The following is a 15,465-nucleotide window of genomic DNA, read 5'->3' on the forward strand; positions in this document are numbered from 1 at the left end:
CCACGTCCTTCACCCAGGTGCCTTTGGCCTGTCGCCTTCAGCAGGCACAGTTGGATTGTCCTGGGCTGGGAACACCTGCGTTCAGCCATGGCAGTGAATGATCTCTCTACTGGTCATAAGGATCTCTGGCCCCTTTTAGGCCAGCCATGTCTGTGGCCGCAGATGTACAAGATGAGTGCCCGTCTTCGCATGTCGGACAAGGCAGGTGGCTTTCAGACTTTTGCCCTGTTTGAGACCTGACCAGAGGCTGCCATTAGAAAATCAAACGAAATCTTCCTCTTGTGCTTAAAGCCTATAGAGTTCTTTGATTGCTTCATGATTCCTTTATGCACAGGGAGGTCTCATATACACGATCAGATGAAGAGATCTTAATCGTTGAGTCCTGTCTCAGCGGTAATCAGAGTCCCAGTTAGAGAAGGGCCTACTCTTGCCTGGTGCTGTGCCAGGGAAAGGCTTTACCTGCATTTCTTTATTCAGTCCTTGCAGTGGCCCTGTGCCTGTGAGGTTGGCATGCTCTCCATCCCTGCTTGAAGAAGGAGGAAGCCGAAAGTTTTACATTTTATTTTTAGCGTTTTATCTAAAAATATGAAAAATTTGCATGGCACTCCATAGTATATCAATTGATCTTACTATAAAATAACACTTTCCTTTAAAAAAAAAATCTTGAAAGAAAATCGTCACCCCCAGATGCGGCACATACTTACTGATAGTGTCACTTTCTGTGGCGCTCTGCCCGTTCTAGAAAAACAGGTGCCCCTGCTGGAAAAGCTTGAGCTTAGCCCATTGGAGGGTCAGACTGTGATGCCCTGAGGACAGAGCAGATGCTCTCCATGCACATTTTGTGCCCGAGCCTTCTGCATTTGATGGCAACTCCCAGTGAAAGGTGGAACTCCCTGAGCCCTGTCCCTTCCTGCTAAGGCCAACCCCCGAGCAGAAATTAGGAATCGGACACGTGATCACCTCTGTGCTCTGCAAAGGGTCCCAGTCCACTGGTGTGTAATGAGGAAGCTGGGCAAAGGGCTAGGGGGAGAAGGCTTTTATCCCATGGCGGGTGGGGGCTCTCCAGGGAGCCCCCAGAGCGAGAGCCTCCCTCCCAAGCAGCCCCTGCTCATAGGCCCTCCCTCTTCCTCTGCGACCTGCCATGGGCCTCACATCCTGAGAGGAGCCCTAGAAACGGGCCCTGTTGATGCAAACACACGTACCCTTCGCCACAGGAAACGTGGCCTCACGTTCACAGTGATAACCACCGGGCTCCTCACGGAGACCAAAGAGGAACAGATTTTAGATTTTTAACTAAATTAGGAAACACATGTCCCTCACCTCCCTCTTTACCCTCTCCCCTCAGCAGTTCTCAGTTCACTTCCCATGTAACCTCTGCTCTCCCTGTCTGACATCGGAAGCTGGACATTTAAGAAACAAAGTCCGTGTTCTTTGGGTGTAAGTAAAAGTGGTGAGAAAACAGACTATTAGTAACAACGAAAGGCAGTGAGCCTCAAGTCCCAGGTAGCATTGTCAGATAAAATACAGGACCCCCAGTTAAAATGAAAATTCCAGGTATGCAACAGATACGTTTTTGGTATGTGTCCCAAATTTGCACAGGACATGTTTTATACTAACATTTTATTCAGATTTAACTAGGTATCCTTCATTTTTATGTATTTGCTACAATTAGTAACCATAGCACAGGGAACCCACCGTTCGAGGCTCAGAAACTGCATCTGGGCAGAATGTTGGGCCAGCTTAGGCACCCAGACTTGCTTTCCGGCCCTCCAGACCAGTAAGGCAGCCTGCTGCGCTCCGGCCCCCCGGACCAGTAAGGCAGCCTGCTGCGCTCCGGCCCCCCGGACCAGTAAGGCAGCCTGCTGCGCTCCGGCCCCCCGGACCAGTAAGGCAGCCTGCTGCGCTCTGGTGGGTGCTCGGCTGCAAGCACAGCCCAACATTTCCTGTGCGGGAAGATCTCCTCGGGTCTGCCCGGCGGAGGTGTAGGCTGCTATTTGTCGTTCAGGGGAGAAACTGAGGCCCAGGGTGGCTGGCGTGACTTGCCGGGCGCTCAGAGTCAGCTCTTGGCCCGTCTCACTGCATAGTACTTTCTGGCAGTGGGTGGTTAGCAGCACGAATGCTGAGAAAAACCGGGCTTCGGAGGAGCAGTAATAACAGGTTAGCTTGGAAGTGCTCTGTGCAGAGATGGGAAAGCTGTGTCAACACATGCAAATTATATGCAAATACACTGGGCCCCTCACAGGCTCACCTACCTGATGGGACCCCCGTGAGCATAGCCCCTGCCGCCCTGGCTTTCCGGTGGGGCAGGTGTACCCAGCTGAGCCCTGCTGGGTCCCCGGCAGGTCCCCGTTCCCGGGTGCACGTGGGCTGGAACAGGAGGCGTGTGTGTGCGTGAGCGAGTGCACACACGTGCTCTCTCGGCGCAGCTGAGGATGCGAGGGGGCTGGCGTGGAGGTGGACGCGTGAGGCTGGGGGAGCATGTTGACATGTGCGTGACTTGCCACCTCGAGCTGTGCACGCCCGGCAAGCCGCATGGCTCCTGTCTCCTGGGATGACCTCCCCTGAGGCAGGAGTCAGCCCCTTTCCCTGGGCATCCTCCTGCTGAGATGGCCGGCCCCGGAGATGACTGATGAGAACATTCCTAACGGCGATGCCGCTGTTGACGTTTGCTGAGGGTTGGAGGTCTACCTGTCCTCTGGTGAGCACCTCGTACCTCATTTTCCCAAAGGTGCCTGTGTGGTGATCGTCCCCGCTTGACAGACAGGTGGATACTCAGAGGCTTTGGAAGGTAAAGTAACTTGCCCATGACCAGCGAGACACCCAGCTGAGCTCACCCCCAGGCGCCACCAGCCCCCTCACTCTGCTGCCCGGCGGGTGAATCACTGCCCGCTGAGTACAAGACAGAGTCCACACCTCGATCCTGGGCACGGGCTCTTTGAAGAGGGAGCACTGTCTTGAAAAGTTCTTTGTGGAGATTTGCACCAGTAGAACTGAGATGGTTTGGGATTGACGCTGTCAGCGTCAGTAGGGTTGGCCGCAGACGTTGGTGCCAGCTGAACCCCTCATGCTGGGAGACGTTCTCCAAGACGGGCTCTGAGCACAGGGGACACTGATGGGGAGTGGGTTGCTTCTTGCCCCTGTCTCTTGTTGAACGAGGGCGCTCAGGCTGAGCGAGGGAGCTTGGTTTCAGGACTATGCATGCCGGTGGGGCTGGTGGCCTGAGTCTAAAGGGTGTCTTCGCCGATGCCTGGCTGAGTGTTTGGGTCAAGTTGCCTCACCTGTGTGAGCATCCTTTCCTCTTCTGTGAAATCGTGCGCGTGATGGCTGCCTGCCTCACGCCACAGCTCGGAGGCGTGGCTGGCCTATCATCCAATAAGTTTCTGCTGTTATGAGTCATTGCCGGTGCCACCCCAGGTGTCACAAGGGGCACGGCAATATGAAATGTGTGGCTCTCCCCTTTGAAGGTCCTGGAACTCAGGAAACCAAGCTAAATTCATTATAGTGGGAGGTGGGTAAAGATAGACCCCAAAGTGCCACAGAGAATGTGCTGCTGAGGGGATTGCTTCCAGCTGGGGGGACCCCGAGGCCATTGTTGGGGAGGCAGCGTTTGGATCTATCTTGATGAGCAGTAAGCTGTGGGAGGTCCAGGCTGAGGGAGCAGCATAAGCAGGAGTGCGGGGGTTGGGGGGATGGTCTGAGCTGTCCAGTTTGGGTGGACGATTCGTCCATTTACTCACTCATGCAGGGCAACAGAGTTGGTTGTCACTTGGAGCTGGTGACAAAGCAGAAGGGTCCCTGGCCTGTGGGGTTTGCATCATTTAGCAAGTCCTGACACATGTAACGTTTCGTGAGAACTGTGGTGAGTGCAGGGGTCTGGCTTGGTCAGGGAGTGGGTATCCCAGCAGGCTCCCCCTGAGGAGCTGGGAACTGGCTGAGAGCTGAAGGGTTAGTGGGGGCAGGGACATAGGCTGGAGCGTGAGGAGCTGCATGGCCAGTGTGGCTGGGATGCAGAAATAAGATGAGAGGTTTCGGGAGGAACTAGGGAGGTGGCAGAGGCTGGTGCCCATGGGTAATGCAGGCAGAGCAGATCACTGAGTTCCAAGAGTGATGGGCACCAGGGGGTTGTCACCAGCATGAGGTGGTGGACGTAATTGTGTTTTTGGGAACCGTCCCTCTGGCTGTAGAGTGGGGAGTGGATCTGTGAGGGGCCAGGGCGAAGGTAGGGAATAGCTTTCACCGACTGTGGCCAGTCTGACCAAAATCCTGCTTGGCCACCATTGTCATCCCCAACCTGCTGAGTGGCTCACAGCTTAGCACCTGGAGCAGCGTGTCATGCAGATCCTGTTCCTGAATTCACCCCTCCCTCGGCCTCCCCACCACCTTCCTTGGGAGAACATGTGCTTTGGCTGCTAGCCCCCACACTCTGAGTTCTTCCCCTCTGAGCCACATTCTCTGCAACTGGACCCGAGGAGAACAGGACGGAGTCTACAAGATATTAAGCATGCTCCAGACCCACTGGCTGACTTTGGAGGAGGTCCGGGCTGATTTCTGTTTGGCTCTCTTCACTAGGCCGGGCACATCTGCACGGGCGGGACTTCCCGGGGAGCAGAAGGCTTGGCACGAGGAGCAGATTGCTTCACTGAGAGGGGCCCACAAGGTGAAGAGCTTAATTGTGCTGGACGCTGCCCAGACAGCTTGGGTCTCCCAGTTGCCAAGACCTGATTGGGAGGCTGGACGGACATGTTTGATGGTCCCAAGGGTCCACCAGTGCACCCTGTGAAGGGCAGGTCAGAGGTGGGGTGTCCCTGCTGAGGGACAGGGACTCTGTGGGAAGATGCCTGGGCCAGCACAGCCTCAGAGAGGGACGTCCTGCCCTGCCGCTTCGTGCTGCAGCGAACTCCTTTGAAAAGGCCCCGGGCAGCGTTGGCTCTCCCGTGTTCTCAGCAGTTGCTTACCAAGCAGCTACTTGGGGCTAGGCTAAGAAAGTTAAACTTTTGTCAAGGAGTGCATTGTCTAGTGAGAGAAAGTGATGTGTAAACTGATCAGTACAGCACACGGCACTGAGTGCGTGAGGAAGGATATGCCCGCTGCCACGGGACCCTGGAAGCGGGGGAAGTCCCCGCGGCTGAAGCCAGTTGGGTCATGCCTCAGAGAGGAAGGAACATTTAAACAGCCTGGGCCCATTCTTCCCATGCAGGGACAGGGAAACATGCATCCAGAGCGGGGACTTCTCCAAAGATGCACACGCGCATAGTCACACCTGTTGGTAAATCCCATAGGAGGCTTGGCTAATGGGCACCTATGTGGTCTCAGAGCAGCTTTATGAGCACCAGATCCAGGGCAGAAAACAATAAGTGATTTGATAATGCATGCTTCTTTGCTTGGATTTTTTCAGCCCTCGGAGGTAGAAGCATGATCCACAGCAGCCCTTGCAAAATTTGTTCTTTCTCCTTCCATTCACTTTCTCTCGTGTAGACTCTGAAAAGTTCCTTCCTTTGTTCTGACCCTGTTGTTTTTCTCAATTGCTATCCTCACCTCCACACATTGTCTGATGCTTCTTAGAATAAAATTTCTCCTGTGGCCTAAAAAGCTCTGCACCATCTTTTGTCTGCCCGCCCTCTGGCCTATCTTCCAGCTCTCTCCTCTTTGCTATTACCCAGAATGCCCTTAGCCTTCTGCTGGTCTTAACCTGCCACAGGAGTGCTTGCCTCAGGGCCTTTGCACGTAGTGCCCTCATATTTCCTCATGGCTGAATCTTTTTTCTATTTCAGGTCTCTTCCCAGGCATGCTCCTCCTTCCCTTTCCCTCATCCTTCATCAAACACTCCAGTTTTCTGCCTTCATCACACTCATTTCTGTCTGAGATTACTCCACTCATTGATGTGTTTTTGTAGTTATGACGATGTCTTTCACTAGAATGTCAGCCTCATGAAGGCAAGGACTTTATCTGTCTTATTCTCCCCTGATCCTTTGACCTAGAGTTTGGAACCTGGTTGGTACTCAAGCAATATTTGGTGAATATATACCTGTTGAATGCAAATTCCCAGACACCTGGGAGGGGTAATGTCTTCTTTCTTTCATTGCTTTTTTGGGGTTAGTATCTACCTGTTTGGACTTTGCCCTTATCTTCTCCCCAATTATTGTGATTATGAGTCACATGAAAGAGTAGAGAGCTGTTTAGTGAAGACAAAATCCTCTCAAGGCAGTGGGAAGTGAAAGGACAGACTGGACAAAGCAGAACAGGCAGGTCAGGAAAACAAGCAAGGCTGGGCACACATACCTGGACACGTGTCTGCATCTACACGTATGTGCAGGTAATACCACGACAAAAATAGTGGCAGCCAGAGTTTGGTGTTGCAGGGAATGGCGTGGGCTCTGGTGAGAGGTGGGTTCTGGTCCCCCTTCTGTGACCTTTACAATGAGGACGTGGCCGATTGGTTTTAGCTCAAGTACAGATCTCACAGTAGATGGTTTCGTAGAGGTCCAGATAAAGAGGCTTCCGATGCCTAGCTCTGTGGGGAAGAGTGCCATGACCAAGTAGCCGTGGGTGCCAGGAGGGGAGGGGACTGGTGCACCTGAACTTGACGTTGCTGGGTTACATGATCCTTGAAGTAGCTTTATCTCTAAATTCCAGGAGCCCTCATCCACTGGGCATGCTAAGAGATGGGCTGGGGACCCTGAGTGAAGGGGTGAATTCTCTCACATTGGGAGACTTCATCTTCAGAGCCTGGTCTTGAGAGAGGTGCTAAAAAAGCTCTCCTGGGGGTAGGAAGTGATGGGCAGTCCGAGGAAGGTGTGGATGAGGTGTATATTTTCCCTGGTGCTCAGCCAAAGCTCCTGAAATTGCCAGCACTTAAATGCAAGTCCTCCTCCTGGGAGCAGGAGGTCTTTGTGCTGCTGGAAGCATGACACTGAGGTCACGCCAGCCCTTCCCTCTGGATGTGGATGGGACTTTGGACTCTGGCTTTGGAGGGAAATTGGGTGGCTTACAACTCGAGCTCTACTTCCTTCCAAAAAGGCTTTGGGGGAACTTACAGTAAGAACACACCCAGAGGAGAGGACAGTGGGAAATAGATCAGAGGCCACCAAGAGGAAGAGAAAACCAAATCACCAGGAAAGTCCAGGGTCTCTCAGGCCAGGCCTTGGATTTGAGGAACAATCATCATTTGGTCTCATAAGGACAAAAGGATTCTTGGCTTGGAAAGGCAGCTGGCAGAGGCTAATGTACAAATCTGTGTTTTAATCTGTTTATTGAAATGTTTAAACATATTGTTTTTGTAAATACGTCCAAAAGACACTGATTAGCCAGTCTTCCAAGTGGTGAGGTGTGGTGGGGTCTTAACCCTGCCATTTTGTTCCCCATCTGGACCAGTGAACTCTTCCCTTTAAAAAAATAAAAATGAAAAACAAAGTCCTTACATAAGAAACTTTTGGAAGTGTTGGGGGCTGGGGGGAGAAAACCAGTTTTTCTTGTTACAGATGAAATGTAAGGCTTTTTCTTTCTGCTCTAAAAAATTAATCTACAAAAACAGTGGGTGACGCCAGCAAAATCCCTTCAGGTGCTGGAAGTGATTTCATTTTTACACTGTGATTAAAAGTCTGATAGCCAAGTGCTCAAGAGCCACATCACGTCTTCCTCAACAGGGATACAATTTGTAGGGAAACAAAACGCCCTGCCTAACCCTTGCTTTTCGGCTGTCACTCAGGCAGCCAGGGGCGATGTTTTGGGGAAATGAACGGCAGCTGGCAATTACGGCAGGAGAACATTGGGGGTAATGGGCCCCGGGAGGCTTTGTACCTTTCCCCCGACGCCGCAATCACAGCCGGTGCGAGGCGGGAGACAGCTTGATGGAGCCATCTCCATCGGCCCGATGGGAGCTGTTCCGGAAAGGGCCAGGAAAGGGGGAGCTCCGCTGCGCAGGGAGAGGGAAGCAGGGCCATTTGGGGGAAGCTGTCCTGTGAGTCAGGAGGACGTCATCTCAGTGAAGTTCTGCCTGGTATCTTTCGAAAGACCCTTTTAAGAAAGCATAATGCTTATGGAGTTATTTTAATGGACATCACAAAAATAGATGAGGCCCGTGTCCATTAGGAGTATTATTATTATAGTAATGATACTGTTTGCGACACATTAAATGGTAAAAGGAAGTCAATCTGAAGAAATGTGTTGTACCTATAAATAAAGGTGCCGTACAGCTTGGTGCTGAGGCGCACTGCCGTCCAGCCCCCTCCCGTCACAGCCCCCCTGAAGGGAAGGGCGTTGTTCCACGCCCCCCAGAAAGCCAGTCACAAAGTCCTGGCCAGGGCCGGGATGCGGCCTCCAGCCCAGCGCCCCTTCCACAGTCCCACAGCGCCTCTCTCCTCTGCGGAAGGAAGGAAGGAGGTGGGGGAGAGGGAAACTCTCGGTGGGAATCAAGTTTCCATTTCAATTATTCAGCTGATCCTTGACCCCCATTACCATGGATAATCAAAAACTGGCTGGATGCATCATGTTTTAAATAAAAACATTGTTTAAGTGGCCCCGAGGACGTGCAGACAGATAATTGCATGGGGCACTCACGCAGTTACCCTTCGGGGGGGCCCTTTTCTATCTGCACAGAAATGAGAACCACAGCCATCAGCACGAGGTCACACATATGTGGAGTGCTCCTTTCTGAAGGGGCTTGACAGGTGCACCTCATTTCCCAGCCCACATGGGTTGTGATTACAAACCTCTTTTGACAGTGAGGACAGCGTGTGGAGGATGCGGAGGGAGCTGACCCCCCAGACGACTGGACTTGAATGCAAATCTGAGTGCGTGTGTCCCTGAGGTGACTCGTTGTAGAGCTCCAGAGCTGCCTGTCCCACCGTGCCCCCTGCCCCCGGAGAGGCCAGCCTCGGGCTTCCCATGTCAGGCGGGTTCCGCCTGCTTTGTACGTTTGTAAGGCTCTTGGTGCGAGGTCTGCGTTTGGCCCAGGGAGCGAGGGATTTGACAGGGCTCGTCACTCAGCAGACGCTGCCTGAGGGCTGCCTCCGTGCCCAGCGCTGCGCGGGCTGTACGGCGAGGCGTGCGTGAAGGCCTGGCAGGGACGCTGTGCTGGCCACACACGGGGCACGCGGCCGGAGGAGGGCTGCACGTGCAGAGCAGGAGGTGGGCCGTGCGTGTCCATCTTGGGAGATTCTGCAGAGAGGAAGGGGTGGTATCCGTCTTGCTCGGCCTTGTGTGGCCTTGGTTCTTCACGTACTGTGTTCAAACAAACATTCATTCATGGATTGGGTGCATACTTTTGGGACTGTGACACTGTGTTAGGTGGGCACTGTTCTAGGTCCATCCAGTGCTTTGAAGAGGGCCACCGGAGGTGGGGCTGGAAAGGCAGGTGGCAGGACGTGGGGACCGGTCTGGCAGCTGCTATTGACTTGACTCAGGAGGCAGCGGGAATGACTTTGTGCCCTGCTTGCTGGGGAGGCCGGGCCAGCCCCCAGGCAGTCTGGGGTGGCGGGCGGCCGACTGCAGCCAGCGCCTCTCCCTTCCTCTTTCTGCCACCGGACGGCACACTCGGGGACTGGGGAGGGTCCCGGGGCCGAACCCCAGAGGCAGGGGCTCATTCTGCTCCTGGCTGCGGCTTCTCAGCAGGAGTGTGTGTGTGTGTGTGTGTGATTCTTCCCGGCCCGGTCTCACTGGGACCCCCGGGGCGCCTGGCGTCTCCTCCGCTGCCCTGCACCTGCTCACTTTGTCGCAGGAACAGCCGTGGGAGACTGTGCCGTTGCCGGGTGAAACTAGCTCCCAGCAAGGGGGTGATAGATCTTTTCTGTTTGTTTCCTTGGGAAAAAAAAGGCTGGAGAAAGTTAGTTCACCATTCTTTGGAAATTATGTTTCTTTTCTTTTTTTGGTGACTATAGCCAATGCTGAGCTCATGGGCTATCTGTTGTACCCGCTCTGGAGAGTTATGTTCTGGCGCTCAGGAACTTGGCCGGGGACTGATTATTGTTACATCGAGGTAGGAGTCGCACACCATACAATCCATCCTCTGAAGTGCACAATTGAGTGTTTTTTAACATAATCACACATTTGTGCAGTCACCACTATGATCTAGTTCCAGAACATTTTCAGCACCCCCCAAATAAACCTTGTACCCATTAGCAGTCCTTCCCCCCAGCTCTCCCAGCCCGTGGTGGCCACAAATCCACTTTCTGTCTCTGTGGGGTGCCTGTTCTGGACATTTCCTAGAGATGGAAGCCTGCAACGTGGGGCCTTGTGTGTCTGGCTTCTCTCACTTAGCATAACGTTTTCAAGGGTCCTCCACGTGATGGCAGGTGTCAGGACTTCATTTCCTTTCTGTTGCCTAATGATGGTCCATTGTGTGGATGTTTGGATGTTTATCAGTTCATTGTCGACATACTTATTTTCAATCAACTCCAAAAGTTTTTTTTTTTTCCTTTGCTGTTACTGTTTTTCAATCAATGTTTTAGCTCTTGTACAGGAAACTTCTTCACTAATTTATCTTAATGAAGTGTGTTCAGACTGTAACTTTGGAGAAAAAAGGCAAATCAAAGTCCTTTTAGGATATAGAGACAAATTTGTCCTCGAGGACCTTCTTAGCCAAGCTGCTGGACCAGGCCTCTCAGAGAATGGGGGTGGCAGTGTCCCAGGGAGCCTCACCCCTTTCTGCTTTGGTCCTTCCTTTTCCACAGCACTCAAGCTGCCGGGGCCCTCCCCCCCACGGCCGGCAAGGCCCTTGTCTTCACCACGAGAGCTTGGGTGTCTGTTGGCTCATGCCAGCTTGTGTTTCCAGTAGTCCCCATGCCCCCCTTGTCCACGGCTGCCCGTGGCCCTCTCCCTGTTGAGGCGGTGGAGCATGCAGAAGTCTGGCCTTCGTGAACTTTCCGGCCTTCCCAGCTTGCCTCTTGCTGCCACTTCTGCCCGTCAAACTTTTCCACATCCGGCAGTGCCCAGCTCATCTGTCATTTTCTCCAGGAAGGCTCCCGAAACCTTCTTCCTCTGGGCTCTGGCAAAGTTTTGTTTGTATGTCTGTTGTGGCCAGGGGTGTTTCTGATAGTATTTAACAACGGAAGAGGTGCAAATACCAACAAATCAGAACGGATGGTGTCAGAGCCAGGCAGGTATTTTACTCCTGGCTTCTGGGTTCTGGGGATGTCCGGGGGGCTTGGGGGACAGGAGGGGACTCTGAGGTGTGGCTGTGCCACACATGCCAGCTGAGTTCCGTCTCACGCACGTGGACCGGTTGCATCAAAGCTGGCTCTGCATCAGTCACTTTCCCATTTTCAAGTGCACGCTCCCTGTGGCCTCTGGCACAGCCAGTGAGGTGCCTGCTCACTGATGCTGGGGGGACAGGGAGTGGAAGCCACGTGAATCTGCATCATTTGGTTCTTCCAAAGCCTAGATCACTCAGCCAGATGAAATTTGCCCCCAAACCCAACCTAGCTGAACATGAGTCTTAGATACTTGACCAGCTGGACATTACTGATGGCAAAGTGGGGCAAGGAAGCCTCCCTCTCCCAGTGAAAAACTAGCACAGTCAGAGCAATGGGACACCGGTCTAAAGGAGTTGATATGCCCCCAGTCCGCATGGCCAGAGTCGCATCTGGTCAACCCTGTCTTTCTCTTGAATGCACTTCTTCCCAGTAGCGCACCCCGTTTTGCTCTCAGCCTCCACCACTTAGAACAACTGTATTTTTCCCCCTCTATCGCTGTCATGTTTGCTCCTTCCAAAGTTGTAGGGAGAGAGGGGGACTCTGGGTGCACAACTTAAGGGGCACCTGAAATGCAGTCATTGGGATAATAGTTCACTGCAATGTGTTACAAATAAAAATGAATGGAAACAGTTCCAGGTTGGACAAACTATCAAAGTTGTAAGTGGGGACAGCACCCCAGAGATCCTTGTGAGGTCTCCCGCCATATCACCCGCAGTGGAAATGCTCATTCTGGGCCCTTGGGAAGCTCCAGGTATGCATGTGAAGGCTGTGCCCATGCTCTTTCCAACCCCACAGCCAGGAAGAGGACCACACCGGCTCCACTTCTTACCAGCCTGCCCAGAAAAACTTCCCCTGTGGTGCAGGGGGCTGAACACCCTCATTTCCAGGGGGCAGGCTCTGTTTATGGGTTGTTAGACTCGAGCTGTGGCTCTCTTTTTTTCCCCTGTCTGTGTCTAGCTCTTCCTCTTTTCTAAGGGCTGCTACTGTGACATTAAGTAATGTATAGAAAATAACATACTTCCTATTTCTGAGCCAGCTCGGGTTTCGTCTCTGCTTGAGTCTCCTCCGTGCTGCTCAGAATGGTGCTTTTCCCAGTTAAACACGGAGTTGCCTCAAAGGCCAAGCAATGGGGGAGCCATCCTCTTTTGCTTTATTTTCTAAGATGCAGGGAGCATCTCTTTGTGCTTTGAGATGCTGCCTGCAGAGTGGGGATGGTGGAAGATGCCTCAGACACCTTCTCAGCAAAGAGTTGCAAACTGCCTACGTGGAGTGGGAGGAGGGTGTGTGACGTGAGCCCCCTCTGTCCTCGGTGTGGGGGGCGGCTGCCCAGAGGTCTCTTCAGGAACTATGGATATCTTCTCAGTTTCTGGCCAGGTCATTTGTGTTTGAGTTGGAGCATCATTGGCTGAAAATCATCACGCTTCATAAAGGTATGTAACATGTCCCATGAGATAAACATATAGAAGAAGTCAGCTTAAAAAAAAAACAACTTTTTTTTTCTTTTTACCCTGTGTTCTTAATGATATATTTATTTTCAAGCATGCAGTTAAAAAGAAATACCACGTAAAACTGGGTCTGACCCAGTTCAGTAATTCTCTTGTGTGCTTAACAGCACTGTTGCCTTTGTCAAAATATTTATTGCAATTCATAATGGCTGTCAGAAACCAGGTCCACAATCCATGTTTGACTAAACATAAAAACAACCTATGGGAAATTTGTGGCATTGTAAGCAGTTTTTTCCAATGATAGACCTAATTAAAATGGAGGTGTGAATTGTTTAGAAATATTAGTTATGTTAGCCCAAGAGTTTGCAAAACTAAATGTACAGTAGATTCTAAAATGGTATTTGATACAGATCCTATTTATAGCACTTGTACTGATCACCCAAGGGTAGCATTTTTCAATGAGATTTACAAGGGACCATGGACCCTGGGCCACGTATTTACATACATATTTGGCTTCCCAGTGTCCAAAATAGCTGAGAGCTGCAGGGTCTGTCAGATAAGCCATGGAGCCATGCTCTGAGAGGTAATGTGCCTCTCTGTTCCCGTAGCAAATCTTTCTGTAAGAATGAAACCAGAGATGTTATCTGCCAAAATGCAGCGAGGGACAGGATGCGAGCTAGAAAAATGATAGCGTTGGGTGGCTGGGAAAAGCAGAATCAACGTCAGGGCCAGTTTAAAATAATGTGCCTAATTCTACTGCCCCAGATAAGAGCAGGCATTTTGGACCACAAGGCTAATGTCAGAGCGAGTGTGGAGGTTCTGCAGCCATCTTGGGGGCTGTGGGAAGATCCTGAGAAGCCATGGGATGAAGATGGGCTTCCTCAGTTGCACTTCAGCTGAGAAGTTGGGGAAGGGGTACGGTTACGGAGGAGGAGATCCACGTGATCAGGGTCATCCAGAAGAACCTAAGTGATCACTTTGTGGTGACCTATGGGAAATGAGGCCACCACAAGAGGCAAACGGGTACCAGGCAGAGACTTTTCTCCTGGTAGAAATTGTAAACATGTGCGCAGAGAACCAAGCTTGCAGAAGGGAGGTGGGGGAGTTCTGTTTGATTAAGAGGGAAAATCCTAACACGTGGAGTACCTGCTGTGCACACACCAATCACATCTATTGTGTTTCCAGTCTTTTGAAAAAGTGGACATGAGCCCCACTTCTTATATCAGGAACGCTCGGCTTGGAGAAGTTGGGTGGCTTATTCAAAGTCACAGAGGGTGTCAGTAGCAGCAGACTCAGAGGCAGGTGTTGTCTCTGGAGTCTGGGGATCCCAGCACCCCCGCGGCCCTCTGGGTGTGGTGCGGCGGTGGTGGCTGAGCGGCCCTGGGATGGCCGTGCTGGGGGAGTTTCTGCAGGGCCTGTTTGAGACGTCAGGAGGTAGCCTTTTCTCTGCCTTGGCTTGCAACCAAGTGAGCGTGGTCTTTGCAGACCTTCATTGCTCTAGCTGTGGTTTCATGATGACCACTCGGTATTCATAGCCATGGCGGAGCTTTTCTGTATATGGTAGTGATGTCCTATGTCCTTCGAATATAAGAGTACATAAGGACAGACCTGTACCTCTGAAACAAATAATACATTATATGTTAAAAAAGAAAAAAAAAAAGATAGCAGGAAGGGAAGAATAAGGGGAGGAAATCAGAGGGGGAGATGAACCATGAGAGAGGATGGACTCTGAGAAGCAAACTGAGGGTTCTAGAGGGGAGGGGGGTGGGAGGATGGGTTAGCCTGGTGATGGGTATTCAAGAGGGCACGTTCTGCATGGAGCACTGGGTGTTATACGCAAACAATGAATCATGGCACACTACATCAAAAACTAATGATGTAATGTATGGTGACTAACATAACATAATAAAATAAAATTAAAAAAAAAAGTACATAAGGAAAAGGGGTTGGTACAAAGAAGACCACGTCAAGGAAAATGATGCACGTTGAGTCCGTTTCTCCAAGGGGAGCCTTGTGGCACTCCCGACTAGGGACCTGGTTTTAGTTTAGGGAAACTACGGGTGCTGCATTAAATACATTGACTCACGCACTGGAAAGGTGGTTCCTATTTCAGTTATTTATTTATTTACTATTTTAATAAATTAGCCTTTTGTTTTGAGATAATTGTAGATTCGCATGTGGTTGTAAGAAAACCAGGAAGATCCCCTGTAGCTTTTATCCAGTTTCCCCCAATGGTAATGTCTTGCAGATCACAACTAAGATATTGATGTTGGTATGGTCAATTTGCAGACCATTTCCATCATCACAAGTATCCCACCCTCACAGTCATGCTCGCTTTTCTCCTGCCCTCCTCCTCTTAACTCCTAGTAACCACCAATCTATCTTCCAGTTCTAGAATTTGTCACTTTAAGAATGTTATATGGATAGAATCACACAGCATGTAGCCTTTAGGGATTAACTTTCCTTGCTCAGCATAATTCTCTGGAGAGTCATCCGAATTGTTCTGTATATTAATAGTTCACCCCTTCGGGGTGCCTGGGTGGCTCAGTCAGTTAAGCCGTTGCCTTCGGCGGAGGTCATGATCCCAGGGTCCTGGGATTAAGCCCCGCATCAGCTCCTTGCTCAGCAGGGAGCCTGCTTCTCCCTCTCCTCCCCACTTGTGCTCTCTCTCGGTATCTCTGTCTCTCTCAAATAAATAAATAAATAAATAAATAAATAAATAAATAAAGTCTTAAAAAAAAAATAGTTCACCCCTTCTTATTGCCGAGTAGTATTCTATGATGTGGATATACCACAGTTGGTTTAAACATTTGTCTGTTGAAGGACTTCTG

General features: G+C 51.2%; 1 protein-coding gene across 2 annotated transcripts in view; it reads left to right on the forward strand.

Moving 5' to 3' along the window:
- Positions 1-15,465, forward strand: part of ZNF831 (zinc finger protein 831) — a 109,386-nt gene that overhangs the window by 2,354 nt on the left and 91,567 nt on the right. Inside the window, exon 1 of one of the 2 annotated variants that reach the window (XM_078057340.1) lies at positions 12,231-12,619. The exons of the other annotated variant lie outside the window; for it this stretch is intronic. The gene's annotated coding sequence lies outside the window, so the exon portion shown is untranslated. Of the gene's footprint in view, positions 1-12,230; positions 12,620-15,465 lie in introns of those variants that run through there. 2 annotated transcript variants of the gene reach the window in all.

The sequence above is a fragment of the Halichoerus grypus genome, chromosome 10 (genome assembly GCF_964656455.1).
Source record: "Halichoerus grypus chromosome 10, mHalGry1.hap1.1, whole genome shotgun sequence".
Lineage (NCBI taxonomy): Eukaryota > Metazoa > Chordata > Mammalia > Carnivora > Phocidae > Halichoerus > Halichoerus grypus.